This window comes from Triticum aestivum, chromosome 3A (assembly GCF_018294505.1).
Source record: "Triticum aestivum cultivar Chinese Spring chromosome 3A, IWGSC CS RefSeq v2.1, whole genome shotgun sequence".
NCBI classification, from domain to species: Eukaryota; Viridiplantae; Streptophyta; class Magnoliopsida; order Poales; family Poaceae; genus Triticum; species Triticum aestivum.
Window position 1 is genome coordinate 733,166,094 of NC_057800.1, and position 12,870 is coordinate 733,178,963.

Sequence of the window (12,870 nt, forward strand, 5' to 3'; positions counted from 1 at the left end):
TGTTTTGAGTCATTTAGGATTATATATATCGGAGAGTAGGATTCTTTTTACTCCTCAGTCCCTTCATCGCTCTGGTGAGGCATCCTGACGTAGAGTTTTGACTCTTCTCTCTCAAATTTCACTAAAAAAAATTTAGGATCACGCGGGTATCTTGGAATCAGTCCGATCGATTTATGACGAGAACATTGTTCTTGGTGCCTCCTGACATTTAGGAGTTGTGGCAGTGTCCTGGGGAGTTGAGCTCCGAGGTGTTGTCATCACAATTTATCGTTGAGATTCTGGAATACCCAAGTTTCGCCGACATCAAAAATCTATTTTATGCAGTTGTTGGTGAGATAACCTCGACGCCACCCAGTACTGGGGCGGGAGTTCGGGAGTATTGCCATAACTTGTATAACTGATGCTTTTCGAAGGTTGAGGTAAACGATTTCCGAAGGTTTCTTGGTTATGTGTTGAAGGATGGATACAACTGGATGTAGGATTTGCTAGTTTTGGGTGAGATATTATGCTTCCCTGTATCCCCAACACCTGATTGTTGGGGAACGTAGTAATTTCAAAAATTTCCTACGCACACGCAAGATCATGGTGATGCATAGCAACGAGAGGGGAGAGTGTTGTCTACGTACCCTCATAGACCGTTCGCGGAAGCGTTATATCAACGTGGTTGATGTAGTCATACGTCTTCACGATCCGACCGATCCAAGTACTGAAAGCACGGCACCTCCGAGTTCTGCACACGTTCGGATCGGTGACGTCCTCGCCTTCTCGATCCAGCAAGAGGGGCGAAGTAGTATATGAGTTCCGACAGCACGACTGCGTGGTGACGGTGTTGGTGAAGAACAATCTTCGCAGGGCTTCTCCTAAGCACTACGAAAACTATGATGTAGGATAAACTAGAGGGGACGGGGTTGCCGACACACGGCTTGGTGTTTCTTGATGTGTCTTTGGTGCTATCCCTACCCCTCTATTTATATGTTGAGCCCTGGGGTCGAAACTTGGAGTAAAAGCCTCCTCAAAGTCGGTTTCACTTGAAAGGCAAGAGTCCTTCTCGGACTCCAGGGCTAGACGCCAGGGTTCCTGGCGTCTACCCCCTAGACGCCAGGGTTCCTGGCGTCTAGCCTCTGGTCTCCACAAAACTTCCTTTTGCACTTCCCAAAAGCCTCGTGGGCTTTCCCCTTTGGCCCAGATAAAGTGTTCTCGTGCCCAAACATTTCGGGAAACATCTGGAACCCCTTCCGGTGAATTCCGGAACCCTTCCAGAGATCAAACACTACTATCCACATATCAATCTTTACTTCTGGACCATTCCGGAGTTCCTCGTCATATCTGTGATCTCATCCAAAACTCCGAACAACATTCGGTCACCAACATACATAACTCATAGTACTATATCGTCAACGAACGTTAAGCGTGCGGACCCTACAGGTTCGAGAACTATGTAGACATGACCGAGACACCTCTCTGCTCAATAACCAATAGCGGGACCTGGATGCCCATATTGGCTCCTACATATTCTACGAAGATCTTTATCGGTCAGACCGCATAACAACATACGTTGTTTCCTTTGTCATCGGTATGTTACTTGCCCGAGATTCGATCGTCAGTATCTCAATACCTAGTTCAATCTCGTTACCGGCAAGTCTCTTTACTCGTTCCGTAATACATCATCCCGCAACTAACTCATTAGTTGCAATGCTTGCAAGGCTTATAGTGATGTGCATTACCGAGTGGGCCCAGAGATACCTCTCCGACAATCGGAGTGATAAATCCTAATCTCGAAATACGCCAACCCAACAAGTACCTTTGGAGACACCTGTAGAGCACCTTTATAATCACCCAGTTACGTTGTGATGTTTGGTGGCACACAAAGTGTTCCTCCGATAAACGGGAGTTGCATAATCTCATAGTCATAGGAACATGTATAAGTCATGAAGAAAGCAATAGCAACAAACTAAACGATCAAGTGCTATGCTAATGGAATGGGTCAAGTCAATCACATCATTCTCCTCATGATGTGATCCCGTTAATCAAATGACAACTCATGTCTATGGTTAGGAAATATAACCATCTTTGATCAACGAGCTAGTCAAATAGAGGCATACTAGTGACACTCTGTTTGTCTATGTATTCACACATGTATTATGTTTCCGGTTAATACAATTCTAGCATGAATAATAAAAATTTATCATGATATAAGGAAATAAATAATAACTTTATTATTGCCTCTAGGGCATATTTCCTTCAGTCTCCCAATTGCACTAGAGTCAATAATCTAGTTCACATCGCCATGTGATTTAACATCAATAGTTCACATCACCATGTGATTAACACCCATAGTTCACATCGACATGTGACTAACACCCAAAGGGTTTACTAGAGTCAATCATCTAGTTCACATCGCTTATGTGATTAACACCCAAAGAGTACTGAGGTGTGATCATGTTTTGCTTGTGAGAGAAGTTTAGTCAACGGGTCTGCCACATTCAGATCCGTAAGTATTTTGCAAATTTCTATGTCAACAATGCTCTGCATGGAGCTACTCTAGCTAATTGCTCCCACTTTCAATATGTATCCAGATTGAGACTTAGAGTCATCTGGATCAGTGTCAAAACTTGCATCGACGTAACCCTTTACGACGAACCTTTTGTCACCTCCATAATCGAGAAACATATCCTTATTCCACTAAGGATAATTTGACCAATGTCCAGTGATCTACTCCTAGATCACTATTGTACTCCCTTGCCAAACTCAGGGCAGGGTATACAATAGGTCTGGTACACAGCATGGCATACTTTATAGAACCTATGGCTGATGCATAGGGAATGACTTTCATTCTCTCTCTATCTTCTGCCGTGGTCGGGTTTTGAGTCTTACTCAACTTCACCCCTTTGTAACACAGGCAAGAACTCCTTCTTTGACTATTCCATTTTGAACTACTTCCAAATCTTGTCAAGGTATGTACTCATTGAAAAACATATCAAGCGTCTTGATTTATCTCTATAAATCTTGATGCTCAATATGTAAGCAGCTTCACCGAGGTCTTTCTTTGAAACACTCCTTTATGCTTTGCAGAATAATTCTACATCATTTCCGATCAACAATATGTCATTCACATATACTTATCAGAAATGTTGTAGTGCTCCCATTCACTTTCTTGTAAATACAGGCTTCACCGCAAGTCTGTATAAAACTATATGCTTTGATCAACTCATCAAAGCATATATTCCAACTCCAAGATGCTTGCACTAGTCCATAGATGGATCGCTGGAGCTTGCACATTTTGTTAACACCTTTAGGATCGACAAAACCTTCTGGCTGCATCATATATAACTCTTCTTTAATAACTCCTTTAAGGAATGCAGTTTTGTTTATCCATTTGCCAGATTTCATAAAATGCGGCAATTGCTAACATGATTCGGACAGACTTAAGCATACATACGAGTGAGAAACTCTCATCGTAGTCAACACCTTGAACTTGTCGAAAACCTTTTTGCGACAATTCTAGCTTTGTAGATAGTAACACTACTATCAGCATCCGTCTTCCTCTTGAAGATCCATTTAATCTCAATGGCTCGCCGATCAATGGGCAAGTCAATCAAAGTCCATACTTTGTTCTCATACATGGATCTCATCTCAGATTTCATGGCCTCAAGCCATTTCGCGGAATCTGGGCTCATCATCGCTTCCTCATAGTTCGTAGGTTCGTCATGGTCAAGTAACATGACCTCCAGAACAGGATTACCGTACCACTCTGGTGCGGATCTCACTCTGTTTTACCTACGAGGTTTCGGTAGTAACTTGATCTGAAGTTACATGATCTTCATCATTAGCTTCCTCACTAATTGGTGTAGTAGTCATAGGAACAGATTTCTGTGATGAACTACTTTCCAATAAGGGAGCAGGTACAGTTACCTCATCAAGTTCTACTTTCCTCCCACTCACTTCTTTCGAGAGAAACTCCTTCTCTAGAAAGGATCCATTCTCAGCAACGAATATCTTGCCTTCGGATCTGTGATAGAAGGTGTACCCAACATTTTTATTTTGGGTATCCTATGAAGACGCACTTCTCTGATTAGGGTTTGAGCTTATCAGGTTGAAACTTTTTCACATAAGCATTGCAACCTCAAACTTTAAGAAACGACAGCTTAGGTTTCTTGCCAAACCATAGTTCATACGGTGTCGTCTCAACGGATTTAGATGGTGCCCTTTTTAATGTGAATGCAGCTGTCTCTAATGCATAACCCCAAAACGATAGTGGTAAATCGGTAAGAGACATCATAGATTTGCACTAAATCAAATAAAGTACGGTTATGATGTTCGGACACACCATTACGTTGTGGTGTTCCAGGTGGCATGAGTAGTGAAACTATTTCACATTGTTTTAACTGAAGGCCAAACTCGTAACTCAAATATTTTACTTGTATGATCATATTGTAAAAACTTTTATTTTTGTTACGATGATTCTCCACTTCACTCTGAAATTCTTTGAACTTTTCAAATATTTCAGACTTGTGTTTCATCAAGTAGATATACTCATATCAGCTCAAATCATCTGTGAAGGTCAGAAAATAACGATACTTCCCGTGAGCCTTAACACTCATCGGACCGCATACATCAGTATGTATTATTTCCAATAAGTTAGTTGCTCGCTCCATTGTTACGGAGAACGGAGTCTTAGTCATCTTGCCCATGAGGCATGGTTAGCAAGCATCAAGTGATTCATAATCAAGTGATTCAAAAAGTCCATCAGCATGGAGTTTCTTCATGCGCTTTACACCAATATGACCTAAATGACAGTGCCACAAATATGTTGCACTATCATTATTAACTTTGCATCTTTTGGTTTTAATATTATGAATATGTGTATCACTACGATCGAGATCCAACGAACCATTTTCATTGGGTGTGTAACCATATAAGGTTTTATTCATGTAAATAGAACAACAATTTATTCTCTTACTTAAATGAATAACCATATTGAAATAAACATGATCAAATCATATTCATGCTCAACGCAAACACCAAATAACACTTATTTAGGTTCAACACTAATCCCGAAAGTATAGGGAGTGTGCGATGATGATCATATCAATCTTGGAACCACTTCCAACACACATCGTCACTTCACCCTTAACTAGTCTTTGTTCATTCTGCAACTCCCGTTTCGAGTTACTACTCTTAGCAACTGAACCAGTATCAAATACCGAGGGGTTGCTATAAACACTAGTAAAGTACATATCAATAACATGTATATCAAATATAGCTTTGTTCACTTTGCCATCCTTCTTATCCACCAAATACTTGGGGTAGTTCCGCTTCTAGTGACAAGTCCCTTTGCAGTAGAAGCACTTAGTCTCAGGCTTAGGTTCAGATTTGGGTTTCTTCACTTGAGCAACAACTTGTTTGCCGTTCTTCTTGAAGTTCCCCTTCTTCCCTTTGCCCTTTCTCTTGAAACTAGTGGTCTTGTCAATCATCAACACTTGATGTTTTTCTTGATTTCTACCTTCACTGATTTTTGCATCGCGAAGAGCTTGGGAATTGTTTTCGTCATCCCTTGCATATTATAGTTCATCACTAAGTTCTACTAACTTGGTGATGGTGACTAGAGAATTCTGTCAATCACTATTTTTATCTGGAAGATTAACTCCCACTTGATTCAAGCGATTGTAGTACCCAGACAATCTGAGCACATGCTCACTGCTTGAGCTATTCTCCTCCATCTTTTAGCTATAGAACTTATTGGAGACTTCATATCTCTCAACTCGGGTATTTGCTTGAAATATTAACTTCAACTCCTGGAACATCTCATATGGTCCATGACGTTCAAAACGTCTTTGAAGTCCCGATTCTAAGCCGTTTAAGCATGGTGCACTAAACTATCAAGTAGTCATCATATTGAGCTAGCCAAACGTTCATAACATCTGCTCTTGCAATAGGTTTGTCACCTAGCGGTGCATCAAGGACATAATTCTTCTGTGCAGCAATGAGGATAAACCTCAGATCATGGATCCAATCCGCATCATTGCTACTAATATCTTTCAACTTAGTTTTCTCTAGGAACATATCAAAAATAAAACAGGGGAGCTAAACACAAGCTATTGATCTACAACATAGATATGCTAATACTACCAGGACTAAGTTCATGATAAATTTATGTTCAATTAATCATATTACTTAAGAACTCCCACTTAGAAAGACATCCCTCTAATCTTCTAAGTGATCACGTGATCCAAATCAACTAAACCATAACCGATCATCACGTGAAATGGAGTAGCTTTCAATGGTGAACATCAATATGTTGATCATATCTACTATATGATTCACGCTCGACCTTTCGGTCTCAGTGTTCCGAGGCCATATCTGCATATGCTAGGCTCGTCAAGTTTAACCTGAGTATTTAGTGTGTGCAAAACTGGCTTGCACCCGTTGTAGATGGACGTAGAGCTTATCACACCCGATCATCACCTGGTGTCTGGGCACGACGAACTTTTGCAACGGTGCATACTCAGGGAGAACACTTTTATCTTGAAATTTAGTGAGAGATCATCTTATAATGCTACCGTCAAACAAAGCAAGATAAGATGCATAAAAGATAAACATCACATGCACTCAATATAAGTGATATGATATGGCCATCATCATCTTGTGCTTGTGATCTCCATCTCCGAAGCACCGTCATGATCACCATCGTCACTAGCGCGACACCTTGATCACCATCGTAGCATCGTTGTCGTCGCGCCAATCTTATGCTTCCACGACTATCACTACCGCTTAGTGGTAAACTAAAGCATTACAACGCAATTGCATTGCATACAATAAAGCGACAACCATATGGCTCCTGCAGCAATGAGGATAAACCTCAGATTACGGATCCAATCCGCATCATTGCTATTAACATCTTTCAACACAATTTTCTCCAGGAACATATCAAAATAAACACAGGGATGCAACAACGCGAGCTATTGATCTACAATATAATTTGCAAAATACTACCACGACTAAGTTCATGATAAATTTAAGTTCAATAAATCATATTATTTAAGAACTCCCACTTAGATAGACATCCCTCTAATCCTCTAAGTGATCACGTGATCCAAATCAACTAAACCATAACCGATCATCACGTGAAATGGAGTAGCTTTTATGGGGGAACATTACTATGTTGATCATATCTACTATATGATTCACGCTCGACCTTTCGGTCTCAGTGTTCCGAGGCCATATCTGCATATGCTAGGCTCGTCAAGTTTAACCTGCGTATTTTGCGTGTGCAAAACTGGCTTGCACCCGTTGTAGATGGACGTAGAGCTTATCACACCCGATCATCACGTGGTGTCTGGGCACGACGAACTTTGGCAATGATGCATACTCAGGGAGAACACTTTTATCTTGATAATTTAGTGAGAGATCATCTTATAATGCTACCGTCAATCAAAGCAAGATAAGATGCATAAAAGATAAACATCACATGCAATCAATATAAGTGATATGATATGGCCATCATCATCTTGTGCTTGTGATCTCCATCTCCGAAGCACCGTCATGATCACCATCGTCACCGGCGCGACACCTTGATCTCCATCGTAGCATCGTTGTCGTCTCGCCAATCTTATGCTTCCACGACTATCGCTACCGCTTAGTGATAAAGTAAGGCATTACAGCGCGATTGCATTGCATACAATAAAGCGACAACCATATGGCTCCTGCCAGTTGCCGATAACTCGGTTACAAAACATGATCATCTCATACAATAAAATTTAGCATCATGTCTTGACCATATCATATCACAACATGCCCTGCAAAAACAAGTTAGACGTCCTCTACTTTGTTGTTGCAAGTTTTACGTGGCTGCTATGGGCTGAGCAAAAACCGTTCTTACCTACGCATCAAAACCACAACGATAGTTTGTCAAGTTGGTGCTGTTTTAACCTTGACAAGGACCAGGCATAGCCACACTCGGTTCAACTAAAGTTGGAGAACTGACACCCGCCAGCCACCTGTGTGTAAAACACGTCGATAGAACCAGTCTCGCGTAAGCGTACGCGTAATGTCAGTCTGGGCCGCTTCATCCAACAATACCGCCGAACCAAAGTATGACATGCTGGTAAGCAGTATGACTTATATCGCCCACAACTCACATGTGTTCTACTCGTGCATATGACATCTACGCATAAAACCTAGGCTCGGATGCCACTGTTGGGGAACGTAGTAATTTCAAAAATTTCCTACGCACACGCAAGATCATGGTGATGCATAGCAACGAGAGGGGAGAGTGTTGTCTACGTACCCTCGTAGACCGTTCGCGGAAGCATTATATCAACGCGGTTGATGTAGTCGTACATCTTCACGATCCGACCGATCCAAGTACCGAAAGCACGACACCTCCGAGTTCTGCACACGTTCGGCTTGGTGACGTCCTCGCCTTCTCGATCTAGCAAGAGGGGCGAAGTAGTAGATGAGTTCCGCCAGCACGACGGCGTGGTGACGATGTTGGTGAAGAACAATCTCCGCAAGGCTTCGCCTAAGCACTACGAAAACTATGACGTAGGATAAACTAGAGGGGACGGGGTTGCTGTTACACGACTTGGTGTTTCTTGATGTGTCTTTGGTGCTAGCCCTACCCTACTATTTATATGTTGAGCCCTGGGGTCGAAACTTGGAGTAAAAGCCTCCTCAAAGTCGGTTTCACCCGAAAGGCAAGAGTCCTTCTCGGACTCCAGGGCTAGACGCCAGGGTTCCGGTGTCTACCCCCTAGACGCCAGGGTTCCTGGCGTCTAGCCTCTGGTCTCCGCAAAACTTCCTTTTGCACTTTCCAAAAGCCTCGTGGGCTTTCCCCTTTGGCCGAGATAAAGTGTTCTCGTGCCCAAACATTTCGGGAAACATCCGGAACCCCTTCTAGTGAATTCCGGAACCCTTCCGGAGATCAAACACTACTATCCACATATCAATCTTTACTTCCAGAACATTCCGGAGTTCCTCGTCATATCTGTGATCTCATCCAAAACTCTGAACAACATTCGGTCACCAACATACATAACTCATAGTACTATATCGCCAACGAACGTTAAGCGTGCGGACCCTACGGGTTCGAGAACTATGTAGACATGACCGAGACACCTCTCTGGTCAATAACCAATAGCGGGACCTGGATGCCCATATTGGCTCCTACATATTCTACGAAGATCTTTATCGGTCAGACCACATAACAACATACGTTGTTCCCTTTGTCATCGGTATGTTACTTGCCCGAGATTCGATCGTCGGTATCTCAATACCTAGTTCAATCTCGTTACCGGCAAGTCTCTTTACTCGTTTCGTAATACATCATCCCGCAACTAACTCATTAGTTGCAATGCTTGCAAGGCTTATAGTGATGTGCATTACCGAGTGGGCCCAGAGATACCTCTCCGACAATCGGAGTGACAAATCCCAATCTCGAAATACGCCAACCCAACAAGTACCTTTGGAGACACCTGTAGAGCACCCTTATAATCACCCAGTTACGTTGTGATGTTTGGTGGCACACAAAGTGTTCCTCCGATAAACGGGAGTTGCATAATCTCATAGTCATAGGAACATGTATAAGTCATGAAGAAAGCAATAGCAACAAACTAAACGATCAAGTGCTATGCTAACGGAATGGGTCAAGTCAATCACATCATTCTCCTAATGATGTGATCCCGTTAATAAAATGACAACTCATGTCTATGGTTAGGAAACACAACCATCTTTAATCAAGGAGCTAGTTAAATAGAGGCATACTAGTGACACTCTGTTTGTCTATGTATTCACACATGTATTATGTTTCCGGTTAATACAATTCTAGCATGAATAATAAACATTTATCATGATATAAGGAAATAAATAATAACTTTATTATTGCCTCTAGGGCATATTTCCTTCACTGATTGCATAACCGGAAAATTTCGGGAGTTTATAAGTGGGAATTCAAGTAGCTCTTAGGATATCTTTCCGACAGATGTATGATATGAAATTGGGGTTCGACGTCTAGTGGTCCGCCTATCCATGGTTAGTTTTACAGTGGTCTCATTGTGTCTTAAAGAGTCCTTGGCTATGCCGACTCGGGGACGCTTCGTATGTCATGTGCACTGCCTTGTACATGATGGTGCTGTACGATCGAGCCCGTGTAGGCCCCACCATGAAAACTTCAGATGAAATCTCTATCATATGTTTGTTCTGGCTTATTTTGCAAGCCAATCCTTTGTTTTGTTTTGAGTTGTGGTATTCGAGTTGCTTCAATGTCAAGTGTTGATTCCATACCTTCTCTAATGGTGTTCTCATACTCCGATGCAAATACCAATCCTTCATGATAATCGAGATTGTCATGTCAATCCTTTTTAACCGGTGAGTTTCTCTTCAAGTGGATCCGAACATTTCAACATCCGCAAGATCAAGTATCAGTTCTTCTCAACGGTGTTTGCGTCATTCGTTCCAAGTTGCCTTTGTTTTCCCACCCACCCACCCTTTTTTTTCTTCAAGGACTCGGATTTCTTAGTTCGTTATCCATTTTATGGATATGAAGTCTCCCCATTCCTTTCAGTCAATGTCCTTATCCGGTGATTCTCATGAAGACCCTAACGGAGTTTCAAGTTCGTCACTCTTCACTCATTTTCTTCTCCGGTGGATTCTAGTCAAGCCTTGTCAATCATATCTTTTCCTTGTTTCAATACTTTCTCTTGCTGGTGCTCCTCTTAATCATCCATTTCTCGCTATTCAATTGTGCCGGAGTGATGAAGATATCTCAAAAGATTTGTGTCTCCATTATCAATCCGTCCAAGATATCTCGAGGTTGTTATCTCATTCAAGCCGTTTAATTCAACCGGTGCTATCTCCTTTGCAAGTAATCGTTCAACGGTGTATCTTTTTAGTGGACCCTAACCCACAGGTCTTTTCCAGGATCTTACCTGACTCTTCTAATTTTACCGGAGCTATTCTCAAATCTTTTAAAGCTTGACGTGAATATGAATTATCATCAGTCAAATGTCTTCTCCAAGATCTGTCAAAATCTTTTCATCGTTGGCTCAACCTCTTCATTTTGATTCTTCCGGAGTGTCTAAACAATTCATGGTTGTGTTTCTTGTCGTCATTGTCGGCGTTCTGGGAACGGGGGTCCCCAGACTTGCCTGCCTGCGGCCTGCGGCGTGGCTCAAAGGGGGGCCCAGCACGGCCCATCTTCATCAACACAAGACTCAAGACCCTCGCGAGGGGCCAAGCCTCGTGGGGCGGACGATGTGGACCTTCCTTAGGCGCGACCTCGTCAGGCTGGCTCGCGAGGAGGCGGAGAAATCAAGGCGGGGTACCTCGCGAGGTGCCCGTGACGCAAGCCATGACGATCAAAGGCGCCAGGCGGGTGCCAGCCCGCGCAGCGTCCTCCTTTCCTATTTGGTGCAAAGGGAGCAAGCGCAGCCGCGGAGTACTGAGGCATCAGGCAAAGGTTGCCATTTCGGTGCAATGAGACCAAGACCAGGAGGACTATGAGATGGAGGTCACCATGGAGCCCAAGACGCGTCATCACCAGAGCTTTGCGCAGGCGAAGACTACTTTTGTCAGGATAGCTGATACTTGCTGTCCCCCTTCAAATTAGCCCGCCATTGTTGGCTCCCTTCCCGCTCGATATTTGGGAAGAGGACCAGGGCCTCTATAAATAGGACCAGCCACCCACATAACAAGGGGGGCGGTGAGTGTGAGTAAGTAAGAGAGAGAGAGAGAAGGGTGACTGAACTCCTCCTAGCAGTTCGTCGCCCTAGCCAAGAGCATACCCTCGCGAGGCTGTTCTTCCTTGTATTGTTCATCATCATCAGCCCCAAGAGGCAATCCACCCCCCAAACACTGGAGTAGGGTATTCAGCCACAACGGTGGCCGGCGAACCAGTATAAACGCTTAGTGTCTCTTGTGCATTCTTTCAGTAGTCTGAGATCTTTTGGCGAGAGCGGTGAGGTAGAAGGCGTAATCTTTCGCGCGCACCCCAGTGTTGAACATTAAGGGTCTGCCGGAACCTGAATCCGACATTGGCGCACCAGGTAGGGGTGCGCCGGAATTCGCTTCCACCGCCCGTTCCTCTCGCTCCATTCCGACTCGTCAGCCCGCGCGAGCGCCGGCACGCTTCCACGTGTCGCCAGACGGCCCGTCGGTGACGTCCTTCGTTCCCGTGCCCGCCATCACCTACACCGGCCCGGCGGAGCGCAACAGGTCGCCGCACCATCCTGCGGCAAATGGCCGACGCTACTCCACCTCCACAGCTGATCTTCGCCCGCGCATTAGCGGCCCAGGAGCTCGGTCTGCACTATCGCGGCAACGAGCTCCTGCTCCGCCCGCGAGATTCTACGGGACAATGGCACCCCGTGCCGAGTCGTCCGCGCCAGGGCCCTCCTGCGCGACGGCTACACAACCCCCGGCGTCCGCCCTCCTGGCGGCTCACAGGCGCCGCCCACACACCCGTCAAGCGTTCGTCGCCGAGTCAGCACCGCTTCCACGCGGCAGGGGGCTCCCGATCGAACGACGCCCCTGAGACCGGCCTGACCTTCATTCGGAGGACCACCCCCGCCAACTCGGCCTGCTCGGGCGTGCTCCCCATGTTGTGCACCCCCACCATCTGCCAGGTGGCCGTCACCAGAACCCTCGTTGATGGCGGCGCGGGCCTCAGCGTGCTCTCGGTCGAGGCCTTCAACCTCCTCCGCATACCCCTGGAACGGCTGCAACCCAGCCGGCCCTTCTCAGGCGTTGGGGGCAAGTCGTCCAGTTCCTTGGGGCAGATCTGGCTCCCAGTGACCTTCGGCACCTACGACAACTTCCGCACGGAGCTGGTTGACTTCGACATCGCCCCAATCGGCCTCCCCTACAACGCCATCC